Below are 23,932 nucleotides of genomic sequence, written 5' to 3' on the forward strand. Positions count from 1 at the left end.
AATTTCCCATCTGATGTCGTTAACAGCCAAATAATTCAATACCTACTATACTTTGTAAATCACCTCATATGTTGTTTACTTAAGACACGAGTCATTTCCCATAGCCTGTTACCAAAACAAAAATCTACAACAATTAAATGAGAGAAATCAACCTTTTGTTAGACAATTCCTAATTACAAACTTTAATGTTTTAAAAACCTTATCGTCACCAATATACCATAATATTGTAAATTTTTTCATCCTGGCCTTTTTTTCTTTTAAACAGCCAACCTCCTGGATTAAAGTATTTTGAATAATCAAAAAATTCTGAAATAGTATTAATATTATTTTATCCTCCAAAAGCTAGTTTCCTTTAACTAAGAGCCCTTTGAAATCCACAATTGCTCAAAAATGACTATTTTGGTCTATTTCCCAAATCCAAAGCTTTTTACCAAATCAACCTTTTACTGAACAGATTTTTTCTATCCTCTTAATACATTTCATTTTAAAACCCAAAATATCAATGCGAAAGCATTCGCATAACCTTGCATTTCTTGCAGCCCATGTATTGTTCTTATTCTGAAAAGTCCAAACAGAAAACGCAATTAGCCGTTAACTATGACCTCCACTCTTGCTGCGAAAACAGCATTGTTATCTTATGTTTACAAACCAGCTTTTTCCCTGTGCCCAAATACAACGCTTTTTAGAGAAGACAACCATTAAAACGTCAAATTAACCCCTCTTCCGATATTCAACTACATAACAATATTTTTCCAAGACCCCATATATCCAGAATATGTATGCTGCAAGCACAACAATATGGCAAAAACCCATTTTCTGCCCTCAAGTTTGCTTCAGCACCCCCAAGGCCAATTATTATTATTATAATTTTCTTCACGGAAGGGATCACAAAATTTTTGTCGTTTACACGGACCGAACGCTCCCGAAAGCCCAACACAGTTAAATCGTCTGCCCCGCGGCCCACATGTTTCACTCCCATCTAATCAGCAGCCGCTGCACCAGAAACGCTTCCCCCGCAGTCGACACATTTTTTGGCAAGTCTAGAGCATAATAAAAACACAGGTGACATTCCCTGCTAAACATTTAAATGATCATTTTGTATATATTCTTTTGTCTTTTTAAACACCATCTTCCCGTTAGCGGACGGGATCAAAAACCAAGCTGCAATAAGCCATCACATTGTTGTAAATTGACAGTACATATAGGTTATATTAACAAAGCACCACCAGCACTTGGAAATAACCATTCTAATTGTTGTTATACAAGCCCAAGCATCACAAAAAACCCAATTTATTGTAATCACAAAACGTCATACCCGGATTAACCAAATTAAATACCAGTGTCCCCATTAATTTTCTAGCTCCCTTTATTTTTGTTAAACTTCCTCCGCGCCCGTCACCTATCTCGGTAAATATTTTCCCCGTCAGCCGAGGAGGCCCCGCTATTTTTTCCTTACCAAACAGCACTTTCCCGCCGCCACGGTCTTAAATATATCCCCGTTATCCGAGGGAGCCCCCACTATTTTCCCAAAATAGTATTTTTTAACTTCTCCCCGGCCTTATTTCGCCATTAGTGTCTGTGGAACAAGCTGTTACACTTTTATCCACTCACATATTATTTATATATGTATATTACCTCCATTAGTGTCTGTGGAACAAGCTGTTACACTTTTATCCACTCACATATTATTTATATATGTATATTACCTCTATGCATTAGTGCATATATTATCCTGCATTTTATGCATTTTAAGCTGGCCAGCAAACCCATATTTATTTATCCATAAATATAGCTGTGTAATATTTTTAAAGCGCTTTGTCTTTCCAATTTTTTCCAATCCTTACAAGTTAGACGTATTTTTTGGATCGTCATCCAAACCCGCCTTACAACACGTGTTTCCCATATTTTACTTTTTTGTAGTGAGTTCGTGTGCCTCACAGAGTTAACTTTATTATATCTATTTTTATTATTATCACTCCTTCGACTGTATTTCCTAGGCTTATCTTAATTTTACTGCAGAAACCACACAAACAACATACAACGTATATTCGTGCCTACCCTTTAGACACAGGACACTCCCCGGCCCCAATATTGTACCTCTAGTACAATATATTCGTGCCTACCCCTGAGACACAGGACACTTTCCAGCAAAGTGCCCCACCGTACCTGCCATTGACTAGTATAAACACAGGGTTTTATCGCCGTCACCCAGGACGCGAAACCAGCCCAACCAATGGGCCTCACATACAATGTCCCTTTAACGCATTTGTAAACACCTTCACAACATGCAGACATTAATGTGGACTTACCCGAGATCCATCAGATGTCTCCCTCCAGCAGGAAAAGTCTTCAACCGCCGAGAATCCAGGCGCCCCCGTCGAAAAACTCCGGCCCACCAAGGGTTTTGAAGACGCCGTGCGCACGGTCACTTACCAGATGTCGAACAGCAGCGCCTGGGTTCTCGCTCCGGTATATTGACCTCCATGGCTCGAAGGACCAAAATGTCAGGTTCATTAATAATTACCTTCGTCCGTAATTATCAATAACTGCAGGAAGACATCTTATTCAATTATTGACATTTAATTAAATAGAAATGGATACAACAATGGGTAAAAGCCTCCGAAGGGGAGAGTCAGCAAGTGTCACCTTACAACTTCCGAACGTCTCCTCGAATAGACGTTTTCGTCCCATTCTTATGGTCACAAGTTACAGAGTTGTTGATCATTCCATCACGTATGAGTAAAAACAACATCTGGGACTACAATAACAATCTAATAACAAAAACAGGGACTAGACCTAACAACATTTAGATTAGAGTAATTATACAACCTCCTTGACCTAAGAATCATATAATATAATCATAATCATATAATCGTTACATACAGAAAAACCCGAAGTGTACGGTTACATAACGATAACAATATTCTTGTTATTGTCCGAATAGCCCTGTCCTCGTCACCAAGGGCCCACCAAATCTCAAGGACCCAGATTGGGTGGATTGTTTGTATAACCATCCTGGAACAGGCTGTCTAGGTTAAAGATGACTTGGTGTGACCTCAAGACTTTTGAAAAACAGAAAGAGAATGATTTAACAAAGTAATGAATTAATACAAAGAAAAGAAAGAGATTGATTTAATAAAGAAATGAATTAATATAACTATTATAATAGTAAAACAGAATAAACCCAACAATAACTCTAGCAACCACAAGTATTTTATTTTTATTTTTTTAAGAAGAAAATGACTGACTATTCTTCTGTCTGTTCAGATATCACTACTTTTACATGATAAGAGAAGTAATTTTTAGAGAAGGCTCAGCAAAATACCCAGCATTCAATAGTACTGGCATGCTGGATCTTGCAAACTACACTCCTCAACTGCACGGAAAAAAAATAGAAAAAAACAGTCATACATTGTCTGCAGTACTTTCCACTCATTCGCTTACACTTTGTACTCCATCCTTTCTACACAAAAAGCATCATCCCGCTGTTACAGAGTAAAGAAGGTTGCACAGAGTCCTTTTCTTGCTGTTCTGTCTCTTTAGAACAGAAGGACACTTTGCGCTTCACAGAATGCAAGTCTACAAGTACTGCTGCTTAGATGTGGTTGAATGTTAGGCCCCTAAGAAATACATGTGAAGCAACAGCAATGCTTTACAAGGTGTCTATTGTTTATATAAATAAACATAAAACAGGTTACGAAAACATGCTGTAAAATCCAAATCATATTTTATCATAGTTTCACATGCTTAAACTAATAGTAATTGTTTAGTATAAATGATCGTCATGTGAAAGACATTGTTTAGTATTCTTTCATTCATTCATTCTCTCAACCGCTTATCCTCACAAGGGTCACGGGGGGTGCTAAGGCCTATCCCAGCTATCTACGGGCACCAGGCGGGGGACAAAAGAATGAACATAATTTAAAGTAATTGCTCTACAGTTGTACTGCATACCGGAGGTCATTTAATTCATTCAGATCAAGAACCTCAAATAACATATCGGCTGGTATTGTTGGAGATGGAAATCCAACTCATTTTATCTCTGAGGGCTAGCTGCGAATGCACTTGCATTATGTCAGTAAAATTCTAGAAATCATAGCGAAAGGGTTATTTTTCAAGAAAATCTGTTCCCGAAAGACCGACAAATTGTCTTTATTTGATGCTCTTGTCAGGAGAGGTTGGATTGCCTTTCCTGGCATGACGACACGATAACTATCAGCTGTCACTAATTACGTGATTAGATTATTTTTGGCGTCACTGGACAAGGTCCAAGTGGACATGGGGAAGCTGGAGCACCTCTTTGAGTCCAGGGCCAAAGAGACGCCATGGGCCAAGAAAGCGCCAGAGAGCAAAAAGTCCGAGATCCTGGTTCTGGACTCCAAGCGGAGCACCGCCATCAACATCGGGATGACGGTCCTGCCCGCCGTTCACGTCATCAAGAGCGCCATCCTCAACTTTGACGACTTTGCCATCAACAAGGAGGGTGTGGAGAAGATCCTGAGCATGACGCCCACAGAGGAGGAGAAGCAGAAGATCCGCGAGGCTCGCTCGGCCAATCCCGACGTTCCCCTGGGGACGGCCGAGGAATTCCTCTCGGGCCTGGCTTCCGTCAGCGCCTTGACCCCCCGCCTGCAGCTGTGGTCTTTCAAACTCAACTATGAGGCACTCGAGCAGGAGATCGCCGAGCCCCTGTTTGACCTGAAGTTGGGCATGGAGCAGCTGGCCGGCAACCGGACCTTCAAGAAGATCCTGGCCACGCTGCTGGCCGTGGGGAACTTCCTCAACGGGTGTCCTCCTCACCAGAATCTTCAGGCTCCCTCCATGGTGAATCAATTCCTCTGGGCATAGGCATAAGATAACTTGGGCGCTCTCTGGTGGTTGTACGCACCTGGGCATCATGATGAAACGGTAAAGGCTTCCCAGGGCGACGTGCATAGCAGTGGTGGGGCGTACGAGTACGCTGCGGCTCTAACTCTTCTACCAGCTGTGGCTCATCTCTAGAAATGATGTGCCTGAGAGCCCCGCACCACGGTGTGTCCATTACAAAATTCCTAAACGATTCTGAGGGGTTTCTTATACATTCCAAGCAGTCCGGTGTCTTCGAGGTGGATGGTTTGCGTCGCCGAGTGCGTCGGCGCGAGCGTGGGTGGCGCTCCGCTGGGTCCATAATGGTTGGATCGTGCTGTTACGATTTCGCCGCGTAGTGCGACGCGATCGTAGGGTAAGTTGAACCCAGATGCAGAGTCGCCGAAGTAATTGGAAAGGTGAGGCAGATCTGTAGCTCTTGTTGGTTGATTTAATAAACGGGGTAACATAACTTAAACAACTTGGCTTGACCACTCATTACAAACGAACTGAACATGCGGCGTGGCGTCAATGGAAACAGCAATTACTACGAGGATTAACAGGAAACAAAACCAGAACTTAACCAGTCGATCCAACCGCGCCCACAGAAAATCATAATGCTTAAATACCAAAAATAATCTAATCACGTAATTAGTGACAGCTGATAGTTATCGTGACGTCATGCCAGGAAAGGCAATCCAACCACTCCTGACAGCTCTGAGTGATTTTGGATCCTTTGTTTCTCCCCCAAGTAATGAGGACATGTTCTTTTTAAGATAGCTCTCCATCTAAGTCCTACTATAGGTCCAGTCTTGGTAAAAGGTGCATGATGACAACTGATCTATCTGAAATCCAGAATTTGATCTGGATTTCAGATAGATCACCCATGAAATGTCGAAAAAGATGCGGGGTATGATGCTCACAGCACCTGGTATTCCCAAGCGGTCTCCCAATCAGGTACTAACCAGGCCAAACCATGCTTGGCTTCCGAGATAGGACGAGATCGGGCCTTTTCAGGGTGGTATGGCCGTAAGCAGTACTGCTCTTGCAGATGGACACCCATGAAATGTCGAAAAAGATGCGGGGTATGATGCTCACCGCACCTGGTATTCCCAAGCGGTCTCCCAATCAGGTACTAACCAGGCCGACCCATGCTTGGCTGCCGAGATCGGACGAGATCGGGCGAGATCGGGCCTTATCAGGGTGGTATGGCCGTGAGCGGTACTGCACTAGCAGATGGACACCCATGAAATGTCGCAAAAGATGCGGGGTATGATGCTCTCAGCACCTGGTATTCCCAAGCGGTCTCCCAACCAGGTACTAACCAGGCCGAACAATGCTTGACTTCCGAGATCGGACGAGATCGGGCCTTTTCAGGGTGGTACGGCCGTAAGCGGTACTGCTCTTGCAGATGGACACCCATGAAATGTCGAAAAAGATGCGGGGTATGATGCTCACAGCACCTGGTATTCCCAAGCGGTCTCCCAATCAGGTACTAAACAGGCCGAACCATGCTTGGCTGCAGAGATCGGACGAGATAGGGCCTTTTCAGGGTGGTATGGCCGTAAGCGGTACTGCACTAGCAGATGGACACCCATGAAATGTCGAAAAAGATGCGGGGTATGATGCTCACAGCACCTGGTATTCCCAAGCGGTCTCCCAATCAGGTACTAAACAGGCCGAACCATGCTTGGCTTCCAAGATCGGACGAGATCGGGCCTTTTCAGGGTGGTATGGCCGTGAGCGGTACCGCTCCTGCAGATGGACACCCATGAAATGTCGAAAAAGATGCGGGGTATGATGCTCACAGCACCTGGTATTCCCAAGCGGTCTCCCAATCAGGTACTAAACAGGCCGAACCATGCTTGGCCTCGAAGATCGGACGAGATCGGGCCTTTTCAGGGTGGTATGGCCGTGAGCGATACTGCACTTGCAGATGGACACCCATGAAATGTCGAAAAGATGCGGGGTATGATGCTCACAGCACCTGGTATTCCCAAGCGGTCTCCCAATCAGGTACTAAACAGGCCGAACCATGCTTGGCTTCCGAGATCGGACGAGATCGGGCCTTTTCAGGGTGGTATGGCCGTGAGCGGTACTGCACCAGCAGATGGACACCCATGAAATCTCGAAAAAGATGCGGGGTATGATGCTCACAGCACCTGGTATTCCCAAGCGGTCTCCCAATCAGGTACTAAACAGGCCGAACCATGCGTGGCTTCCGAGATCGGACAAGATCGGGCCTTTTCAGGGTGGTATGGCCGTGAGCGGTACTGCACTAGCAGATGGACACCCATGAAATATCGAAAAAGATGCGGGGTATGATGCTCACAGCACCTGGTATTCCCAAGCGGTCTCCCAATCAGGTACTAACCAGGCCGAACCATGCTTGGCTTCCGAGATCGGACGAGATCGGGCCTTTTCAGGGTGGTATGGCCGTGAGCGGTACTGCACTAGCAGATGGACACCCATGAAATCTCGAAAAAGATGCGGGGTATGATGCTCACAGCACCTGGTATTCCCAAGCGGTCTCCCAATCAGGTACTAAACAGGCCGAACCATGCGTGGCTTCCGAGATCGGATGAGATCGGGCCTTTTCAGGGTGGTATGGCCGTGAGCGGTACTGCTCTTGCAGATGGACACCCATGAAATGTCGAAAAAGATGCTGGGTATGATGCTTACAGCACCTGGTATTCCCAAGCGGTCTCCCAATCAGGTACTAACCAGGCCGAACCATGCTTGGCTTCCGAGATCGGACGAGATCGGGCCTTTTCAGGGTGGTATGGCCGTGAGCGGTACTGCACTAGCAGATGGACACCCATGAAATGTCGAAAAAGATGCGGGGTATGATGCTCACAGCACCAGGTATTCCCAAGCGGTCTCCCAATCAGGTACTAACCAGGCCGAACCATGCTTGGCTTCCGATATCGGACGAGATCGGGCCTTTTCAGGATGGTATGGCCGTGTGCGGTAATGCACTAGCAGATGGACACCCATGAAATGTCGAAAAAGATGCGGGGTATCATGCTCACAGCACCTGGTATTCCCAAGCGGTCTCCCAATCAGGTACTAACCAGGCCGAACCATGCTTGGCTTCCGAAATCGGACGAGATCGGGCCTTTTCAGGGTGGTATGGCCGTGGGCGGTACTGCACTAGCAGATGGACACCCATGAAATGTCGAAAAAGATGCGGGGTATGATGCTCACAGCACCTGGGATTCCCAAGCGGTCTCCCAATCAGGTACTAACCAGGCCGAACCATGCTTGGCTTCCGAGATCGGACGAGATCGAGCCTTTTCAGGGTGGTATGGCCGTGAGCGGTATCGCTCTTGCAGATGGACACCCATGAAATGTCGTAAAAGATGCGGGGTATGATGCTCACAGCACCTGGTATTCCCAAGCGGTCTCCCAATCAGGTACTAAACAGGCCGAACCATGCTTGGCTGCCGAGATCGGACGAGATCGGGCCTTATCAGGGTTGTATGGCCATGAGCGGTACTGCACTAGCAGATGGACACCCATGAAATGTCGAAAAAGATGCGGGGTATGATGCTCACAGCACCTGGTATTCCCAAGCGGTCTCCCAATCAGGTACTAACCAGGCCGAACCATGCTTGACTGCCGAGATCGGACGAGATCAGGCGAGATCGGGCCTTATCAGGGTGGTATGGCCGTGAGCGGTACTGCTCTTGCAGATGGACACCCATGAAATGTCGAAAAAGATGCGGGGTATGATGCTCACAGCACCTGGTATTCCCAAGCGGTCTCCCAATCAGGTACTAACCAGGCCGAACCATGCTTGGCTGCCGAGATCGGACGAGATCGGACGAGATCGGGCCTTATCAGGGTGGTATGGCCGTGAGCGGTACTGCTCTTGCAGATGGACACCCATGAAATGTCGAAAAAGATGCGGGGTATAATGCTCACAGGACCTGGCATTCCCAAGCGGTCTCCCAATCAGGTACTAACCAGGCCGAACCCTGCTTGGCTTCCGAGATCGGACGAGATCGGGCCTTTTCAGGGTGGTATGGCCGTGAGCGGTACTGGTCTTGCAGATGGACACCCATGAAATGTCGAAAAAGATGCGGGGTATGATGCTCACAGCACCTGGTATTCCCAAGCGGTCTCCCATTCAGGTACTAACCAGGCCGAACCATGCTTGGCTGCCGAGATCGGACGAGATCGGGCGAGATCGGGCCTTATCAGGGTGATATGGCCGTGAGCGGTACTGCTCTTGCAGATGGACACCCATGAAATGTCGAAAAAGATGCGGGGTATGATGCTCACAGCACCTGGTATTCCCAAGCGGTCTCCCAATCACGTACTAAACAGGCCGAACTATGCTTGACTTCCGAGATCGGACGAGATCGGGCCTTTACAGGGTGATATGGCCTTGAGCAGTACTGCTCTTGCAGATGGACACCCATGAAATGTCGAAAAAGATGCGGGGCATGGTTCTCACAGCACCTGGTATTCCCAAGCGGTCTCCCAATCAGATACTAACCAGGCCGAACCATGCTTGGCTTCCGAGACCGGACGAGATCGAACGAGATCGGGCCTTTTCAGGGTGGTATGGCCGTGAGCGGTACTGCTCTTGCAGATGGACACCCATGAAATGTCGAAAAAGATGCGGGGTATGATGCTCACAGCACCTGGTATTCCGAAGCGGTCTCCCAATCAGGTACTAACCAGGCCGAACCATGCTTGGCTGCCGAGATCGGACGAGATCGGGCCTTATAAGGGTGGTATGGCCGTGAGCGGTACTGCTATTGCAGATGGACACCAATGAAAAGTCGAAAAAGATGCGGGGTATGATGCTCACAGCACCTGGTATTCCCAAGCGGTCTACCAATCAGGCACTAACCAGGCCGAACAATGCTTGGCTGCCGAGATCGGACGAGATCGGGCCTTTTCAGGGTGGTATGGCCGTGAGCGGTACTGCTATTGCAGATGGACACCAATGAAAAGTCGAAAAAGATGCGGGGTATAATGCTCACAGCACCTGGTATTCCCAAGCGGTCTACCAATCAGGTACTAAACAGGACGAACCATGCTTGGCTTCCAAGATCGGACGAGATCGGGCCTTTTCAGGGTGGTATGGCCGTGAGCGATACTGCTCCTGCAGATGGACACCCATGAAATGTCGAGAAAGATGCGGGGTATGATGCTCACAGCACCTGGTATTCCCAAGCGGTCACCCAATCAGGTACTAACCAGGCCGAACCATGCTTGGCTTCCGAGATCGGACGAGATCGGGCCTTTTCAGGGTGGTATGGCCGTGAGCGGTACTGTACTAGCAGATGGACACCCATGAAATGTCGAAAAAGATGCGGGGTATGATGCTCACAGCACCTGGTATTCCCAAGCGGTCTCCCAATCAGGTACTAACCAGGCCGAACCATGCTTGGCTTCCGAGATCGGACAAGATCGGGCCTTTTCAGGGTGGTATGGCCGTGAGCGGTACTGCTCTTGCAGATGGACACCCATGAAATGTCGAAAAAGATGCGGGGTATGATGCTCACAGCACCTGGTATTCCCAAGCGGTCTCCCAATCAGGTACTAAACAGGCCGAACTATGCTTGGCTGCCGAGATCAGACGAGATCGGGCCTTTTCGGGGTGGTATGGCCGTGAGCGGTACTGCTTTTGCAGATGGACACCCATGAAATGTCGATAAAGATGCGGGGTATGATGCTCACAGCACCTGGTATTCCCAAGCGGTCTCCCAATCAGGTACTAACCAGGCCGAACCATGCTTGGCTTCCGAGATCGGGCGAGATCGGGCCTTTTCAGGGTGGTATGGCCGTGAGCTGTACTGCTCTTGCAGATGGACACCCATGAAATGTCGAAAAAGATGCGGGGTATGATGCTCACAGCACCTGGTATTCCCAAGCGGTCTCCCAATCAAGTAGTAAACAGGCCGAACCATGCTTGGCTTCCAAGATCGGACGAGATTGGGCCTTTTCAGGGTGGTATGGCCGTGAGTAGTACTGCTCATGCAGATGGACACCCATGAAATGTCGAAAAAAATGCGGGGTATGATGCTCACAGCACCTGGTATTCCCAAGAGGTCTCCCAATCAGGTACTAAACAGGCCGAACCATGCTTGGCTTCCGAGATCGGACGAGATCAGGCCTTTTCAGGGTGGTATGGCCGTGAGCGGTACTGCTCTTGCAGATGGACACCCATGAGCTAAAGTATTAATTCGACCTTCTACACCTGCTACCCAAATCAATTGGGATTTGACATTATTCAAAGTCAGTTGGAATATTCAGGTTATAAAAGAGGGGGGAAAAGGCAGGAATATATACAGCTATGTTTTACTTTTGTGCATTTCAGGCCAAATTGGTATTTGTCTTTGAGTCAGCAATAATAACAAAGGAGTAAAGTCAGCTTGATTGCAGTAAGACTTTTTGCACTCTATACACTCAATTTTCACATGTTGTTTTACTTCTGGACGCTGCAAATGGACTGCACATCTGTTGCATCGTGTGTATATATGTGTATTACCGTACTTTGAATTTTGATTTAAACCTTTACAACCCAACTACCTCAGATCAAGCAATTATAATGTAAAGTAGTAGATGTTTAAAAAAAGCACCAAATGCAAAAAGATAACAAAATAACAATACTAAATAGTCAAATAAGCAACTCCATTATTCTTTTAGAGAAAATATCTCAGCGGGGTCAAGTCATTCAATTCAAATCGACTGGTAATCAGATTCAATTAAAGACTAACTGATTGGGTGCAATGTTGTAGTGGCAGCACAACTAAATGAATTCACTGAATTTAAATGGGATTTGTAAGTGTTTTCACATTTTATACTGTAAAACAAAAAATCACATAGGATTTATGGTTAAACACTGGAGCTACAGAATTTTACCAGAAATTACATTCAATTGGTATAGCACTTCAATAACCACCAATTTATTGGAACACTATTGTAGATTTTTCATTTCACTGAAACTAAAATTATATTGCTCCACCACCACATGCACACACCCCTTTTTTACTGTATAACTCTAGCAACCACAAGTATTTTATTTTTATTTTTTTAAGAAGAAAATGACTGACTATTCTTCTGTCTGTTCAGATATCACTACTTTTACATGATAAGAGAAGTAATTTTTAAAGAAGGCTCAGCAAAATACCCAGCATTCAATAGTACTGGCATGCTGGATCTTGCAAACTACACTCCTCAACTGCACGGAAAAAAAATAGAAAAAAACAGTCATACATTGTCTGCAGTACTTTCCACTCATTCGCTTACACTTTGTACTCCATCCTTTCTACACAAAAAGCATCATCCCGCTGTTACAGAGTAAAGAAGGTTGCACAGAGTCCTTTTCTTGCTGTTCTGTCTCTTTAGAACAGAAGGACACTTTGCGCTTCACAGAATGCAAGTCTACAAGTACTGCTGCTTAGATGTGGTTGAATGTTAGGCCCCTAAGAAATACATGTGAAGCAACAGCAATGCTTTACAAGGTGTCTATTGTTTATATAAATAAACATAAAACAGGTTACGAAAACATGCTGTAAAATCCAAATCATATTTTATCATAGTTTCACATGCTTAAACTAATAGTAATTGTTTAGTATAAATGATCGTCATGTGAAAGACATTGTTTAGTATTCTTTCATTCATTCATTCTCTCAACCGCTTATCCTCACAAGGGTCACGGGGGGTGCTAAGGCCTATCCCAGCTATCTACGGGCACCAGGCGGGGGACAAAAGAATGAACATAATTTAAAGTAATTGCTCTACAGTTGTACTGCATACCGGAGGTCATTTAATTCATTCAGATCAAGAACCTCAAATAACATATCGGCTGGTATTGTTGGAGATGGAAATCCAACTCATTTTATCTCTGAGGGCTAGCTGCGAATGCACTTGCATTATGTCAGTAAAATTCTAGAAATCATAGCGAAAGGGTTATTTTTCAAGAAAATCTGTTCCCGAAAGACCGACAAATTGTCTTTATTTGATGCTCTTGTCAGGAGAGGTTGGATTGCCTTTCCTGGCATGACGTCACGATAACTATCAGCTGTCACTAATTACGTGATTAGATTATTTTTGGCGTCACTGGACAAGGTCCAAGTGGACATGGGGAAGCTGGAGCACCTCTTTGAGTCCAGGGCCAAAGAGATGCCATGGGCCAAGAAAGCGCCAGAGAGCAAAAAGTCCGAGATCCTGGTTCTGGACTCCAAGCGGAGCACCGCCATCAACATCGGGATGACGGTCCTGCCCGCCGTTCACGTCATCAAGAGCGCCATCCTCAACTTTGACGACTTTGCCATCAACAAGGAGGGTGTGGAGAAGATCCTGAGCATGACGCCCACAGAGGAGGAGAAGCAGAAGATCCGCGAGGCTCGCTCGGCCAATCCCGACGTTCCCCTGGGGACGGCCGAGGAATTCCTCTCGGGCCTGGCTTCCGTCAGCGCCTTGACCCCCCGCCTGCAGCTGTGGTCTTTCAAACTCAACTATGAGGCACTCGAGCAGGAGATCGCCGAGCCCCTGTTTGACCTGAAGTTGGGCATGGAGCAGCTGGCCGGCAACCGGACCTTCAAGAAGATCCTGGCCACGCTGCTGGCCGTGGGGAACTTCCTCAACGGGTGTCCTCCTCACCAGAATCTTCAGGCTCCCTCCATGGTGTATCAATTCCTCTGGGCATAGGCATAAGATAACTTGGGCGCTCTCTGGTGGTTGTACGCACCTGGGCATCATGATGAAACGGTAAAGGCTTCCCAGGGCGACGTGCATAGCAGTGGTGGGGCGTACGAGTACGCTGCGGCTCTAACTCTTCTACCAGCTGTGGCTCATCTCTAGAAATGATGTGCCTGAGAGCCCCGCACCACGGTGTGTCCATTACAAAATTCCTAAACGATTCTGAGGGGTTTCTTATACATTCCAAGCAGTCCGGTGTCTTCGAGGTGGATGGTTTGCGTCGCCGAGTGCGTCGGCGCGAGCGTGGGTGGCGCTCCGCTGGGTCCATAATGGTTGGATCGTGCTGTTACGATTTCGCCGCGTAGTGCGACGCGATCGTAGGGTAAGTTGAACCCAGATGCAGAGTCGCCGAAGTAATTGGAAAGGTGAGGCAGATCTGTAGCTCTTGTTGGTTGATTTAATAAACGGGGTAACATAACTTAAACAACTTGGCTTGACCACTCATTACAAACGAACTGAACATGCGGCGTGGCGTCAATGGAAACAGCAATTACTACGAGGATTAACAGGAAACGAAACCAGAACTTAACCAGTCGATCCAACCGCGGTCACAGAAAATCATAATGCTTAAATACCAAAAATAATCTAATCACGTAATTAGTGACAGCTGATAGTTATCGTGACGTCATGCCAGGAAAGGCAATCCAACCACTCCTGACAGCTCTGAGTGATTTTGGATCCTTTGTTTCTCCCCCAAGTAATGAGGACATGTTCTTTTTAAGATAGCTCTCCATCTAAGTCCTACTATAGGTCCAGTCTTAGTAAAAGGTGCATGATGACAACTGATCTATCTGAAATCCAGAATTTGATCTGGATTTCAGATAGATCACCCATGAAATGTCGAAAAAGATGCGGGGTATGATGCTCACAGCACCTGGTATTCCCAAGCGGTCTCCCAATCAGGTACTAACCAGGCCGTACCATGCTTGGCTTCCGAGATCGAACGAGATCGGGCCTTTTCAGGGTGGTATGGCCGTGAGCGGTACTGCTCCTGCAGATGGACACCCATGAAATGTCGAAAAAGATGCGGGGTATGATGCTCACTGTACCTGGTATTCCCAAGCGGTCTCCCAATCAGGTACTAACCAGGCCAAACCATGCTTGGCTTCCGAGATCGGACGAGATCGGGCCTTTTCAGGGTGGTATGGCCGTGAGCGGTACTGCTTTTGCAGATGGACACCCGTGAAATGTCGAAAAAGATGCGGGGTATGCTGCTCACAGCACCTGGTATTCCCAAGCGGTCTCCCAATCAGGTACTAAACAGGCCGAACCATGCTTGGCTTCCGAGATCGGAGGAGATCGGGCCTTTTCAGGGTGGTATGGCCGTGAGCGGTACTGCTCTTGCAGATGGACACCCATGAAATGTCGAAAAAGATGCGGGGTATGATGCTCACAGCACCTGGTATTCCCAAGCGGTCTCCCAATCAGGTACTAACCAGGCCGAACCATGCTTGGCTTCCGAGATCGGACGAGATCGGGCCTTTTCAGGGTGGTATGGCCGTGAACGGTACTGCACTAGCAGATGGACACCCATGAAATGTCGAAAAAGATGCGGGGCATGGTTCTCACAGCACCTGGTATTCCCAAGCGGTCTCCCAATCTGGTACTAAACAAGTCTAACCATGCTTGGCTTCCGAGATCAGGCGAGATCGGGCCTTTTCAGGGTGGTATGGCCGTGAGCGGTACTGCACTAGCAGATGGACACCCATGAAATGTCGAAAAAGATGCGGGGTATGATGCTCACAGCACCTGGTATTCCCAAGCGGTCTCCCAATCAGGTACTAAACAGGCCGAACAATGCTTGGCTTCCGAGATCGGGCAAGATCGGGCCTTTTCAGGGTGGTATGGCCGTGAGCGGTACTGCTCTTGCAGATGGACACCCATGAAATGTCGAAAAAGATGCGGGGTATGATACTCACAGCACCTGGTATTCCCAAGCGGTCTCCCAATCAGGCACTAAACAGGCCGAACCATGCTAGGCTTCCGAGATCGGACGAGATCGGGCCTTTTCAGGGTGGTATGGCCGTGAGCGGTACTGCACTAGCAGATGGACACCCATGAAATGTCGAAAAAGATGCGGGATATGATGCTCACAGCACCTGGTATTCCCAAGCGGTCTCCCAATCAGGTACTATACAGGCCGAACAATGCTTGGCTTCCGAGATCGGACGAGATCGGGCATTTTCAGGGTGGTATGGCCGTGAGCGGTGCTGCTCTTGCAGATGGACACCCATGAAATGTCGAAAAAGATGCGGGGTATGATGCTCACAGCACCTGGTATTCCCAAGCGGTCTCCCAATCAGGTACTAACCAGGCCGAACCATGCTTGGCTGCCAAGATCGGGCGAGATCGGGCCTTATCAGGGTGGTATGGCCGTGAGCGGTACTGCTTTTGCAGATGGACACCCATGAAATGTCGAAAAAGATGCGGGGTATGATGCTCACAGCACCTGGTATTCCCAAGCGGTCTCCCAATCAGGTACTAACCAGGCTGAACCATGCTTGGCTTCCGAGATCGGGCGAGATTGGGCCTTTTCAGGGTGGTATGGCCGTGAGCGGTACTGTTCTTGCAGATGGACACCCATGAAATGTCGAAAAAGATGCGGGGTATGATGCTCACAGCACCTGGTATTTCCAAGCGGTCTCCCAATCAGGTACTAACCAGGCCGAACCATGCTTGGCTGCCGAGATCGGACGAGATCGGGCGAGATCGGGCGAGATCGGGCCTTATCAGGGTGGTATGGCCGTGAGCAGTACTGCACTAGCAGATGGACACCCATGAAATGTCGAAAAAGATGCGGGGTATGATGCTCACAGCACCTGGTATTCCCAAGCGGTCTCACAATCAGGTACTAACCAGGCCGAACTATGTTTGGCTTCCGAGATCGGGCCTTTTCAGGGTGGTATGGCCCTGAGCAGTACTGCACTAGCAGATGGACACCCATGAAATGTCGAAAAAGATGCGGGGTATGATGCTCACAGCACCTGGTATTCCCAAGCGGTTTCCTAATCAGGTACTAACCAGGCCGGACCATGCTTGGCCTCCGAGATCGGTCGAGATCGGGCCTTTTCAGGGTGGTATGGCCGTGAGCAGTACTGCACTAGCAGATGGACACCCATGAAATGTCGAAAAAGATGCGGGGTATGATGCTCACAGCACCTGGTATTCCCAAGCGGTCTCCTAATCAGGTACTAACCAGGCCGGACCATGCTTGGCCTCCGAGATCGGACGAGATCGGGCCTTTTCAGGGTGGTATGGCCGTGAGCGGTACTGCTCTTGCAGATGGACACCCATGAAATGTCGAAAAAGATGCGGGGTATGATGCTCACAGCACCTGGTATTCCCAAGCGGTCTCCCAATCAGGTACTAAACAGGCCGAACCATGCTTGGCTTCCGAGATCGGACGAAATCGGGCCTTTTCAGGGTGGTATGGCCGTGAGCGGTACTGCTCCTGCAGATGGACACCCATGAAATGTCGAAAAAGATGCGGGGTATGATGCTCAGAGCACCTGGTATTCCCAAGCGGTCTCCCAATCAGGTACTAACCAGGCCGAACCATGCTTGGCTTCCGAGACTGGTCGAGATCGGGCCTTTTCAGGGTGGTATGGCCATGAGCAGTACTCTACCAGCAGATGGACACCCATGAAATGTCGAAAAAGATGCGGGGTATGATGCTCACAGCACCTGGTATTCCCAAGCGGTCTCCCAATCAGGTACTAACCAGGCCGAACCATGCTTGGCTGCCGAGATCGGGCGAGATCGGGCCTTTTCAGGGTGGTATGGCCGTGAGCGGTACTGCACTAGCAGATGGACACCCATGAAATGTCGAAAAAGATGCAAGGTATGATGCTCACAGCACCTGGTATTCCCAAGCGGTCTCCCAATCAGGTACTGACCAGGCCGGACCATGCTTGGCCTCCGAGATCGGACGAGATCGGGCCTTTTCAGGGTGGTATGGCCATGAGCGGTACTGCTCCTGCAGATGGACACCCATGAAATGTCGAAAAAGATGCGGGGTATGATGCTCACAGCACCTGGTATTCCCAAGAGGTCTCCCAATCAGGTACTAAACAGGCCGAACTATGCTTGGCTTCCAAGATCGGACGAGATCGGGCCTTTTCAGGGTGGTATGGCCGTGAGCGGTACTGTTCTTGCAGATGGACACCCATGAAATGTCGAAAAAGATGCGGGGTATGATGCTCACAGCACCTGGAATCCCAAGATCGGACGAGATCGGACGAGATCGGGCCTTTTCAGGGTGGTATGGCCGTGAGCGGTACTGCTCTTGCAGATGGACACCCATGAAATGTCGAAAAAGATGCGGGGCATGGTTCTCACAGCACCTGGTATTCCCAAGCGGTCTCCCAATCAGGTACGAACCAGGCCGAACCATGCTTGGCTTTCGAGATCGGATGAGATCAGGCCTTTTCAGGGTGGTATGGCCGTGAGCGGTACCGCTTTTGCAGATGGACACCCATGAAATGTCGAAAAAGATGCGGGGTATGATGCTCACAGCACCTGGTATTCCCAAGCGGTCTCCCAATCAGGTACTAAACAGGCTGAACCATGCTTGGCTTCCGATATCGGACGAGATCAGGCCTTTTCAGGGTGGTATGGCCGTGAGTAGTACTGCTCATGCAGATGGACACCCATGAAATGTCGAAAAAAATGCGGGGTATGATGCTCACAGCACCTGGTATTCCCAAGAGGTCTCCCAATCAGGTACTAAACAGGCCGAACGATGCTTGGCTTCCGAGATCGGACGAGATCAGGCCTTTTCAGGGTGGTATGGCCGTGAGCGGTACTGCTCTTGCAGATGGACACCCATGAGCTAAAGTATTAATTCGACCTTCTACACCTGCTACCCAAATCAATTGGGATTTGACATTATTCAAAGTCAGTTGGAATATTCAGGTTATAAAAGAGGGGGGAAAAGGCAGGAATATATACAGCTATGTTTTACTTTTGTGCATTTCAGGCCAAATTGGTATTTGTCTTTGAGTCAGCAATAATAACAAAGGAGTAAAGTCAGCTTGATTGCAGTAAGACTTTTTGCACTCTATACACTCAATTTTCACATGTTGTTTTACTTCTGGACGCTGCAAATGGACTGCACATCTGTTGCATCGTGTGTATATATGTGTATTACCGTACTTTGAATTTTGATTTAAACCTTTACAACCCAACTACCTCAGATCAAGCAATTATAATGTAAAGTAGTAGATGTTTAAAAAAAGCACCAAATGCAAAAAGATAACAAAATAACAATACTAAATAGTCAAATAAGCAACTCCATTATTCTTTTAGAGAAAATATCTCAGCGGGGTCAAGTCATTCAATTCAAATCGACTGGTAATCAGATTCAATTAAAGACTAACCGATTGGGTGCAATGTTGTAGTGGCAGCACAACTAAATGAATTCACTGAATTTAAATGGGATTTATAAGTGTTTTCACATTTTATACTGTAAAACAAAAAATCACATAGGATTTATGGTTAAACACTGGAGCTACAGAACTTTACCAGAAATTACATTCAATTGGTATAGCACTTCAATAACCACCAATTTATTGGAACACTATTGTAGATTTTTCATTTCACTGACACTAAAATTATATTGCTCCACCACCACATGCACACACCCCTTTTTTACTGTATAACTCTAGCAACCACAAGTATTTTATTTTTATTTTTTTAAGAAGAAAATGACTGACTATTCATCTGTCTGTTCAGATATCACTACTTTTACATGATAAGAGAAGTAATTTTTAAAGAAGGCTCAGCAAAATACCCAGCATTCAATAGTACTGGCATGCTGGATCTTGCAAACTACACTCCTCAACTGCACGGAAAAAAAATAGAAAAAAACAGTCATACATTGTCTGCAGTACTTTCCACTCATTCGCTTACACTTTGTACTCCATCCTTTCTACACAAAAAGCATCATCCCGCTGTTACAGAGTAAAGAAGGTTGCACAGAGTCCTTTTCTTGCTGTTCTGTCTCTTTAGAACAGAAGGACACTTTGCGCTTCACAGAATGCAAGTCTACAAGTACTGCTGCTTAGATGTGGTTGAATGTTAGGCCCCTAAGAAATACATGTGAAGCAACAGCAATGCTTTACAAGGTGTCTATTGTTTATATAAATAAACATAAAACAGGTTACGAAAACATGCTGTAAAATCCAAATCATATTTTATCATAGTTTCACATGCTTAAACTAATAGTAATTGTTTAGTATAAATGATCGTCATGTGAAAGACATTGTTTAGTATTCTTTCATTCATTCATTCTCTCAACCGCTTATCCTCACAAGGGTCACGGGGGGTGCTAAGGCCTATCCCAGCTATCTACGGGCACCAGGCGGGGGACAAAAGAATGAACATAATTTAAAGTAATTGCTCTACAGTTGTACTGCATACCGGAGGTCATTTAATTCATTCAGATCAAGAACCTCAAATAACATATCGGCTGGTATTGTTGGAGATGGAAATCCAACTCATTTTATCTCTGAGGGCTAGCTGCGAATGCACTTGCATTCTGTCAGTAAAATTCTAGAAATCATAGCGAAAGGGTTATTTTTCAAGAAAATCTGTTCCCGAAAGACCGACAAATTGTCTTTATTTGATGCTCTTGTCAGGAGTGGTTGGATTGCCTTTCCTGGCATGACGACATGATGCTCACAGCACGTGGTATTCCCAAGCGGTCTCCCAATCAGGTACTAACCAGGCCGAACAATGCTTGGCTGCCGAGATCGGACGAGATCGGACGAGATCGGGCCTTTTCAGGGTGGTATGGCTGTGAGCGGTACTGCACTAGCAGATGGACACCCATGAAATGTCGAAAAAGATGCGGGGTATGATGCTCACAGCACCTGGTATCCCCAAGCGGTCTCCCAATCAGGTACTAACCAGGTCGAACAATGCTTGGCTTCCTAGATCGGACGAGATCGGACGAGATCAGGCCTTTTCAGGGTGGTATGGCCGTGAGCGGTACTGCACTAGCAGATGGACACCCATGAAATGTCGAAAAAGATGCGGGGTATGATGCTCACAGCACCTGGTATTCCCAAGCGGTCTCCCAATTAGGTACTAACCAGGCCGATCCATGTTTGGCTTCCGAGATCGGACGAGATCGGACGAGATCGGGCCTTTTCAGGGTGGTATGGCCGTGAGCGGTACTGCACTAGCAGATGGACACCCATGAAATGTCGAAAAAGATGCGGGGTATGATGCTCACAGCACCTGGTATTCCCAAGCGGTCTACCAATCAGGTACTAACCAGGCCGAACCATGCTTGGCTTCCTAGATCGGGCGAGATCGGGCCTTTTCAGGGTGGTATGGCCATGAGCAGTACTGCTTTTGCAGATGGACACCCATGAAATGTCGAAAAAGATGCGGGGAATGATGCTCACAGCACCTGGTATTCCCAAGTGGTCTCCCAATCAGGTACTTACCAGGCCGAACCATGCTTGCCTTCCGAAATCGGAGGAGATTGGGCCTTTTCAGGGTGGTATGGCCGTGAGCGGTACTACTCTTGCAGATGGACACCCATGAAATGTCGAAAAAGATGCGGGGCAAGATGCTCACAGCACCTGGTATTCCCAAGCGGTCTCCCAATCAGGTACTAAACAGGCGGAACCCTGCTTGGCTTCCGAGATCGGACGAGATCGGGCCTTTTCAGGGTGGTATGGCCGTGAGCGGTACTGCACTAGCAGATGGACACCCATGAAATGTCGAAAAAGATGCGGGGTATGATGTTCACAGCACCTGGTATTCCCAAGCGGTCTCCCAATCAGGTACTAACCAGGCCAAACCATGCTTGGCTGCCGAGATCGGACGAGATCGGGCGAGATCGGGCCTTATCAGGGTGGTATGGCCGTGAGCGGTACTGCTTTGCAGATGGACACCCATGAAATGTCGAAAAAGATGCGGGGTATGATGCTCACAGCACCTGGTATTCCCAAGCGGTCTCCCAATCAGGTACTAAACAGGCCGAACCATGCTTGGCTTCCGAGATCGGGCGAGATCGGGCCTTTTCAGGGTGGTATGGCCGTGAGCGATACTGCTTTTGCAGATGGACACCCATGAAATGTCGAAAAAGATGCGGGGTATGATGCTCACAGCACCTGGTATTCCCAAGCGGTCTCCCAATCAGGTACTAAACAGGCCGAACCATGCTTGGCTTCCAAGTTCGGACGAGATCGGGCCTTTTCAGGGTGGTATGGCCGTGAGCGGTACCGCTCTTGCAGATGGACACCCATGAAATGTCGAAAAAGATGCGGGGTATGATGCTCACAGCACCTGGTATTCCCAAGCGGTCTCCCAATCAGGTACGAAACAGGCCGAACCATGCTTGGCTGCCGAGACAGGACGAGATCGGGCCTTTTCAGGGTGGTATGGCCGTGAGCGGTACTGCACTAGCAGATGGACACCCATGAAATGTCGAAAAAGATGCGGGGTATGATGCTCACAGCACCTGGTATTCCCAAGCGGTCTCCTAACCAGGTACTAACCAGGCCGAACCATGCTTGGCGTCCCAGATCGAACGAGATCAGGCCTTTTCAGGGTGGTATGGCCGTGAGCAGTACTGCTCTTGCAGATGGACACCCATGAAATGTCGAAAAAGATGCAGGGTATGATGCTCACAGCACCTGGTATTCCCAAGCGGTCTCCCAATCAGGTACTAAACAGGCCGAACCATGCTTGGCTGCCGAGATCGGACCAGATCGGGCCTTTTCAGGGTGGTATGGCCGTGAGCGGTACTGCACTAGCAGATGGACACCCATGAAATGTCGAAAAAGATGCGGGGTATGATGCACACAGCACCTGGTATTCCCAAGCGGTCTCCCAACCAGGTACTAACCAGGCCGAACCATGCTTGACTTCCGAGATCGGATGAGATCGGGCCTTTTCAGGGTGGTACGGCCGTGAGCGGTACTGCTCTTGCAGATGGACACCCATGAAATGTCGAAAAAGATGCGGGGTATGATGCTCACAGCACCTGGTATTCCCAAGCGGTCTCCCAATCAGGTACTAACCAGGCCGAACCATGCTTGGCTTCCGAGATCGGGCGAGATCGGGCCTTTTCAGGGTGGTATGGCCGTGAGCGATACTGCTCTTGCAGATGGACACCCATGAAATGTCGAAAAAGATGCGGGGTATGATGCTCACAGCACCTGGTATTCCCAAACGGTCTCCCAATCAGGTACTAAACAGGCCGAACCATGCTTGGCTTCCAAGATCGGACGAGATCGGGCCTTTTCAGGGTGGTATGGCCATTAGCGGTCCCGCTCTTGCAGATGGACACCCATGAAATGTCGAAAAAGATGCGGGGTATGATGCTCACAGCACCTGGTATTCCCAAGCGGTCTCCCAATCAGGTACTAAACAGGCCGAACCATGCTTGGCTGCCGAGACAGGACGAGATCGGGCCTTTTCAGGGTGGTATGGACGTGAGCGGTACTGCACTAGCAGATGGACACCCATGAAATGTCGAAAAAGATGCGGGGTATGATGCTCACAGCACCTGGTATTCCCAAGCGGTCTCCCAACCAGGTACTAACCAGGCCGAACCATGCTTGGCTTCCCAGATCGAACAAGATCGGGCCTTTTCAGGGTGGTATGGCCGTGAGCGGTACTGCTTTTGCAGATGGACACCCATGAAATGTCGAAAAAGATGCGGGGTATGATGCTCACAGCACCTGGTATTCCCAATCGGTCTCCCAATCAGGTACTAACCAGGCCGATCCATGCTTGGCTTCCGAGATCGGGCGAGATCGGGCCTTTTCAGGGTGGTATGGCCGTGAGCGGTACTGCTCTTGCAGATGGACACCCATGAAATGTCGAAAAAGATGCGGGGTATGATGCTCACAGCACCTGGTATTCCCAAGCGGTCTCCCAATCAGGTACTAAACAGGCCGAACCATGCTTGGCTTCCAAGATCGGACGAGATCGGGCCTTTTCAGGGTGGTATGGCCGTAAGCGGTACCACTTTTGCAGATGGACACCCATGAAATGTCGAAAAAGATGCGGGGTATGATGCTCACAGCATCTGGTATTCCCAAGCGGTCTCCCAATCAGGTACTAACCAGGCCGAACCATGCTTGACTGCCGAGATTGGACGAGATCAGGCGAGATCGGGCCTTATCAGGGTGGTATGGCCGTGAGCGGTACTGCTCTTGCAGATGGACACCCATGAAATGTCGAAAAAGATGCGGGGTATGATGCTCACAGCACCTGGTATTCCCAAGCGGTCTCCCAATCAGGTCCTAACCAGGCCGAACGATGCTTGGCTTCCGAGATCGGACGAGATCGGGCCTTTTCAGGGTGGTATGGCCGTGAGCGGTACTGCTCTTGCAGATGG

At 48.1% G+C, this 23,932-nt stretch overlaps 71 pseudogenes; all 71 read right to left on the reverse strand.

The window, feature by feature from the left end:
• Positions 1-5,761: 5,761 nt before the first annotated feature.
• Positions 5,762-5,880, reverse strand: LOC144191196 (5S ribosomal RNA; annotated as a pseudogene).
• Positions 5,881-5,936: 56 nt separating this feature from the next.
• LOC144186362 (5S ribosomal RNA) lies at positions 5,937-6,065 on the reverse strand (annotated as a pseudogene).
• A 56-nt stretch (positions 6,066-6,121) lies between these two features.
• Positions 6,122-6,240, reverse strand: LOC144182258 (5S ribosomal RNA; annotated as a pseudogene).
• A 56-nt stretch (positions 6,241-6,296) lies between these two features.
• LOC144186153 (5S ribosomal RNA) lies at positions 6,297-6,415 on the reverse strand (annotated as a pseudogene).
• A 56-nt stretch (positions 6,416-6,471) lies between these two features.
• Positions 6,472-6,590, reverse strand: LOC144189974 (5S ribosomal RNA; annotated as a pseudogene).
• Positions 6,591-6,646: 56 nt separating this feature from the next.
• LOC144185168 (5S ribosomal RNA) lies at positions 6,647-6,765 on the reverse strand (annotated as a pseudogene).
• Positions 6,766-6,820: 55 nt separating this feature from the next.
• Positions 6,821-6,939, reverse strand: LOC144187732 (5S ribosomal RNA; annotated as a pseudogene).
• A 56-nt stretch (positions 6,940-6,995) lies between these two features.
• Positions 6,996-7,114, reverse strand: LOC144183288 (5S ribosomal RNA; annotated as a pseudogene).
• Positions 7,115-7,170: 56 nt separating this feature from the next.
• On the reverse strand, positions 7,171-7,289 carry LOC144191724 (5S ribosomal RNA; annotated as a pseudogene).
• A 56-nt stretch (positions 7,290-7,345) lies between these two features.
• LOC144190174 (5S ribosomal RNA) lies at positions 7,346-7,464 on the reverse strand (annotated as a pseudogene).
• Positions 7,465-7,520: 56 nt separating this feature from the next.
• On the reverse strand, positions 7,521-7,639 carry LOC144188110 (5S ribosomal RNA; annotated as a pseudogene).
• A 56-nt stretch (positions 7,640-7,695) lies between these two features.
• On the reverse strand, positions 7,696-7,814 carry LOC144182200 (5S ribosomal RNA; annotated as a pseudogene).
• Positions 7,815-7,870: 56 nt separating this feature from the next.
• On the reverse strand, positions 7,871-7,989 carry LOC144190664 (5S ribosomal RNA; annotated as a pseudogene).
• A 56-nt stretch (positions 7,990-8,045) lies between these two features.
• LOC144188051 (5S ribosomal RNA) lies at positions 8,046-8,164 on the reverse strand (annotated as a pseudogene).
• Positions 8,165-8,220: 56 nt separating this feature from the next.
• LOC144190228 (5S ribosomal RNA) lies at positions 8,221-8,339 on the reverse strand (annotated as a pseudogene).
• A 56-nt stretch (positions 8,340-8,395) lies between these two features.
• Positions 8,396-8,524, reverse strand: LOC144183359 (5S ribosomal RNA; annotated as a pseudogene).
• A 56-nt stretch (positions 8,525-8,580) lies between these two features.
• On the reverse strand, positions 8,581-8,709 carry LOC144183942 (5S ribosomal RNA; annotated as a pseudogene).
• Positions 8,710-8,765: 56 nt separating this feature from the next.
• On the reverse strand, positions 8,766-8,884 carry LOC144188057 (5S ribosomal RNA; annotated as a pseudogene).
• A 56-nt stretch (positions 8,885-8,940) lies between these two features.
• On the reverse strand, positions 8,941-9,069 carry LOC144183607 (5S ribosomal RNA; annotated as a pseudogene).
• A 56-nt stretch (positions 9,070-9,125) lies between these two features.
• Positions 9,126-9,244, reverse strand: LOC144186420 (5S ribosomal RNA; annotated as a pseudogene).
• Positions 9,245-9,300: 56 nt separating this feature from the next.
• On the reverse strand, positions 9,301-9,429 carry LOC144186938 (5S ribosomal RNA; annotated as a pseudogene).
• Positions 9,430-9,485: 56 nt separating this feature from the next.
• LOC144191551 (5S ribosomal RNA) lies at positions 9,486-9,604 on the reverse strand (annotated as a pseudogene).
• Positions 9,605-9,660: 56 nt separating this feature from the next.
• Positions 9,661-9,779, reverse strand: LOC144184569 (5S ribosomal RNA; annotated as a pseudogene).
• Positions 9,780-9,835: 56 nt separating this feature from the next.
• LOC144184100 (5S ribosomal RNA) lies at positions 9,836-9,954 on the reverse strand (annotated as a pseudogene).
• Positions 9,955-10,010: 56 nt separating this feature from the next.
• On the reverse strand, positions 10,011-10,129 carry LOC144188673 (5S ribosomal RNA; annotated as a pseudogene).
• A 56-nt stretch (positions 10,130-10,185) lies between these two features.
• On the reverse strand, positions 10,186-10,304 carry LOC144188636 (5S ribosomal RNA; annotated as a pseudogene).
• A 56-nt stretch (positions 10,305-10,360) lies between these two features.
• Positions 10,361-10,479, reverse strand: LOC144183573 (5S ribosomal RNA; annotated as a pseudogene).
• A 56-nt stretch (positions 10,480-10,535) lies between these two features.
• Positions 10,536-10,654, reverse strand: LOC144188522 (5S ribosomal RNA; annotated as a pseudogene).
• A 56-nt stretch (positions 10,655-10,710) lies between these two features.
• Positions 10,711-10,829, reverse strand: LOC144182989 (5S ribosomal RNA; annotated as a pseudogene).
• A 56-nt stretch (positions 10,830-10,885) lies between these two features.
• LOC144189075 (5S ribosomal RNA) lies at positions 10,886-11,004 on the reverse strand (annotated as a pseudogene).
• A 3,427-nt stretch (positions 11,005-14,431) lies between these two features.
• Positions 14,432-14,550, reverse strand: LOC144183995 (5S ribosomal RNA; annotated as a pseudogene).
• Positions 14,551-14,606: 56 nt separating this feature from the next.
• On the reverse strand, positions 14,607-14,725 carry LOC144190062 (5S ribosomal RNA; annotated as a pseudogene).
• A 56-nt stretch (positions 14,726-14,781) lies between these two features.
• On the reverse strand, positions 14,782-14,900 carry LOC144189317 (5S ribosomal RNA; annotated as a pseudogene).
• A 56-nt stretch (positions 14,901-14,956) lies between these two features.
• On the reverse strand, positions 14,957-15,075 carry LOC144185383 (5S ribosomal RNA; annotated as a pseudogene).
• A 56-nt stretch (positions 15,076-15,131) lies between these two features.
• LOC144183988 (5S ribosomal RNA) lies at positions 15,132-15,250 on the reverse strand (annotated as a pseudogene).
• A 56-nt stretch (positions 15,251-15,306) lies between these two features.
• LOC144185070 (5S ribosomal RNA) lies at positions 15,307-15,425 on the reverse strand (annotated as a pseudogene).
• A 56-nt stretch (positions 15,426-15,481) lies between these two features.
• LOC144184839 (5S ribosomal RNA) lies at positions 15,482-15,600 on the reverse strand (annotated as a pseudogene).
• Positions 15,601-15,656: 56 nt separating this feature from the next.
• Positions 15,657-15,775, reverse strand: LOC144188621 (5S ribosomal RNA; annotated as a pseudogene).
• Positions 15,776-15,831: 56 nt separating this feature from the next.
• LOC144182385 (5S ribosomal RNA) lies at positions 15,832-15,950 on the reverse strand (annotated as a pseudogene).
• Positions 15,951-16,006: 56 nt separating this feature from the next.
• On the reverse strand, positions 16,007-16,125 carry LOC144184749 (5S ribosomal RNA; annotated as a pseudogene).
• A 56-nt stretch (positions 16,126-16,181) lies between these two features.
• Positions 16,182-16,320, reverse strand: LOC144186775 (5S ribosomal RNA; annotated as a pseudogene).
• Positions 16,321-16,541: 221 nt separating this feature from the next.
• On the reverse strand, positions 16,542-16,660 carry LOC144184913 (5S ribosomal RNA; annotated as a pseudogene).
• A 56-nt stretch (positions 16,661-16,716) lies between these two features.
• Positions 16,717-16,835, reverse strand: LOC144191729 (5S ribosomal RNA; annotated as a pseudogene).
• A 56-nt stretch (positions 16,836-16,891) lies between these two features.
• On the reverse strand, positions 16,892-17,010 carry LOC144189583 (5S ribosomal RNA; annotated as a pseudogene).
• Positions 17,011-17,066: 56 nt separating this feature from the next.
• LOC144186336 (5S ribosomal RNA) lies at positions 17,067-17,185 on the reverse strand (annotated as a pseudogene).
• Positions 17,186-17,241: 56 nt separating this feature from the next.
• On the reverse strand, positions 17,242-17,360 carry LOC144189717 (5S ribosomal RNA; annotated as a pseudogene).
• A 56-nt stretch (positions 17,361-17,416) lies between these two features.
• LOC144191400 (5S ribosomal RNA) lies at positions 17,417-17,535 on the reverse strand (annotated as a pseudogene).
• Positions 17,536-17,591: 56 nt separating this feature from the next.
• On the reverse strand, positions 17,592-17,710 carry LOC144191949 (5S ribosomal RNA; annotated as a pseudogene).
• Positions 17,711-17,900: 190 nt separating this feature from the next.
• LOC144183011 (5S ribosomal RNA) lies at positions 17,901-18,019 on the reverse strand (annotated as a pseudogene).
• Positions 18,020-18,075: 56 nt separating this feature from the next.
• Positions 18,076-18,194, reverse strand: LOC144186226 (5S ribosomal RNA; annotated as a pseudogene).
• Positions 18,195-18,250: 56 nt separating this feature from the next.
• LOC144191927 (5S ribosomal RNA) lies at positions 18,251-18,369 on the reverse strand (annotated as a pseudogene).
• A 1,875-nt stretch (positions 18,370-20,244) lies between these two features.
• On the reverse strand, positions 20,245-20,373 carry LOC144187182 (5S ribosomal RNA; annotated as a pseudogene).
• Positions 20,374-20,614: 241 nt separating this feature from the next.
• LOC144184677 (5S ribosomal RNA) lies at positions 20,615-20,743 on the reverse strand (annotated as a pseudogene).
• A 56-nt stretch (positions 20,744-20,799) lies between these two features.
• Positions 20,800-20,918, reverse strand: LOC144185164 (5S ribosomal RNA; annotated as a pseudogene).
• A 56-nt stretch (positions 20,919-20,974) lies between these two features.
• On the reverse strand, positions 20,975-21,093 carry LOC144184862 (5S ribosomal RNA; annotated as a pseudogene).
• A 56-nt stretch (positions 21,094-21,149) lies between these two features.
• On the reverse strand, positions 21,150-21,268 carry LOC144189368 (5S ribosomal RNA; annotated as a pseudogene).
• A 56-nt stretch (positions 21,269-21,324) lies between these two features.
• On the reverse strand, positions 21,325-21,453 carry LOC144184296 (5S ribosomal RNA; annotated as a pseudogene).
• Positions 21,454-21,508: 55 nt separating this feature from the next.
• Positions 21,509-21,627, reverse strand: LOC144190165 (5S ribosomal RNA; annotated as a pseudogene).
• A 56-nt stretch (positions 21,628-21,683) lies between these two features.
• LOC144189204 (5S ribosomal RNA) lies at positions 21,684-21,802 on the reverse strand (annotated as a pseudogene).
• A 56-nt stretch (positions 21,803-21,858) lies between these two features.
• Positions 21,859-21,977, reverse strand: LOC144186286 (5S ribosomal RNA; annotated as a pseudogene).
• Positions 21,978-22,033: 56 nt separating this feature from the next.
• Positions 22,034-22,152, reverse strand: LOC144185782 (5S ribosomal RNA; annotated as a pseudogene).
• Positions 22,153-22,208: 56 nt separating this feature from the next.
• Positions 22,209-22,327, reverse strand: LOC144191857 (5S ribosomal RNA; annotated as a pseudogene).
• A 56-nt stretch (positions 22,328-22,383) lies between these two features.
• LOC144184623 (5S ribosomal RNA) lies at positions 22,384-22,502 on the reverse strand (annotated as a pseudogene).
• A 56-nt stretch (positions 22,503-22,558) lies between these two features.
• On the reverse strand, positions 22,559-22,677 carry LOC144188524 (5S ribosomal RNA; annotated as a pseudogene).
• Positions 22,678-22,733: 56 nt separating this feature from the next.
• On the reverse strand, positions 22,734-22,852 carry LOC144183400 (5S ribosomal RNA; annotated as a pseudogene).
• A 56-nt stretch (positions 22,853-22,908) lies between these two features.
• On the reverse strand, positions 22,909-23,027 carry LOC144186628 (5S ribosomal RNA; annotated as a pseudogene).
• Positions 23,028-23,083: 56 nt separating this feature from the next.
• On the reverse strand, positions 23,084-23,202 carry LOC144182594 (5S ribosomal RNA; annotated as a pseudogene).
• A 56-nt stretch (positions 23,203-23,258) lies between these two features.
• LOC144191273 (5S ribosomal RNA) lies at positions 23,259-23,377 on the reverse strand (annotated as a pseudogene).
• Positions 23,378-23,433: 56 nt separating this feature from the next.
• LOC144190754 (5S ribosomal RNA) lies at positions 23,434-23,552 on the reverse strand (annotated as a pseudogene).
• Positions 23,553-23,608: 56 nt separating this feature from the next.
• On the reverse strand, positions 23,609-23,737 carry LOC144187227 (5S ribosomal RNA; annotated as a pseudogene).
• A 56-nt stretch (positions 23,738-23,793) lies between these two features.
• On the reverse strand, positions 23,794-23,912 carry LOC144183339 (5S ribosomal RNA; annotated as a pseudogene).
• Positions 23,913-23,932: the final 20 nt, after the last annotated feature.

Source organism: Stigmatopora nigra, unplaced genomic scaffold, assembly GCF_051989575.1.
Source record: "Stigmatopora nigra isolate UIUO_SnigA unplaced genomic scaffold, RoL_Snig_1.1 HiC_scaffold_24, whole genome shotgun sequence".
NCBI classification, from domain to species: Eukaryota; Metazoa; Chordata; class Actinopteri; order Syngnathiformes; family Syngnathidae; genus Stigmatopora; species Stigmatopora nigra.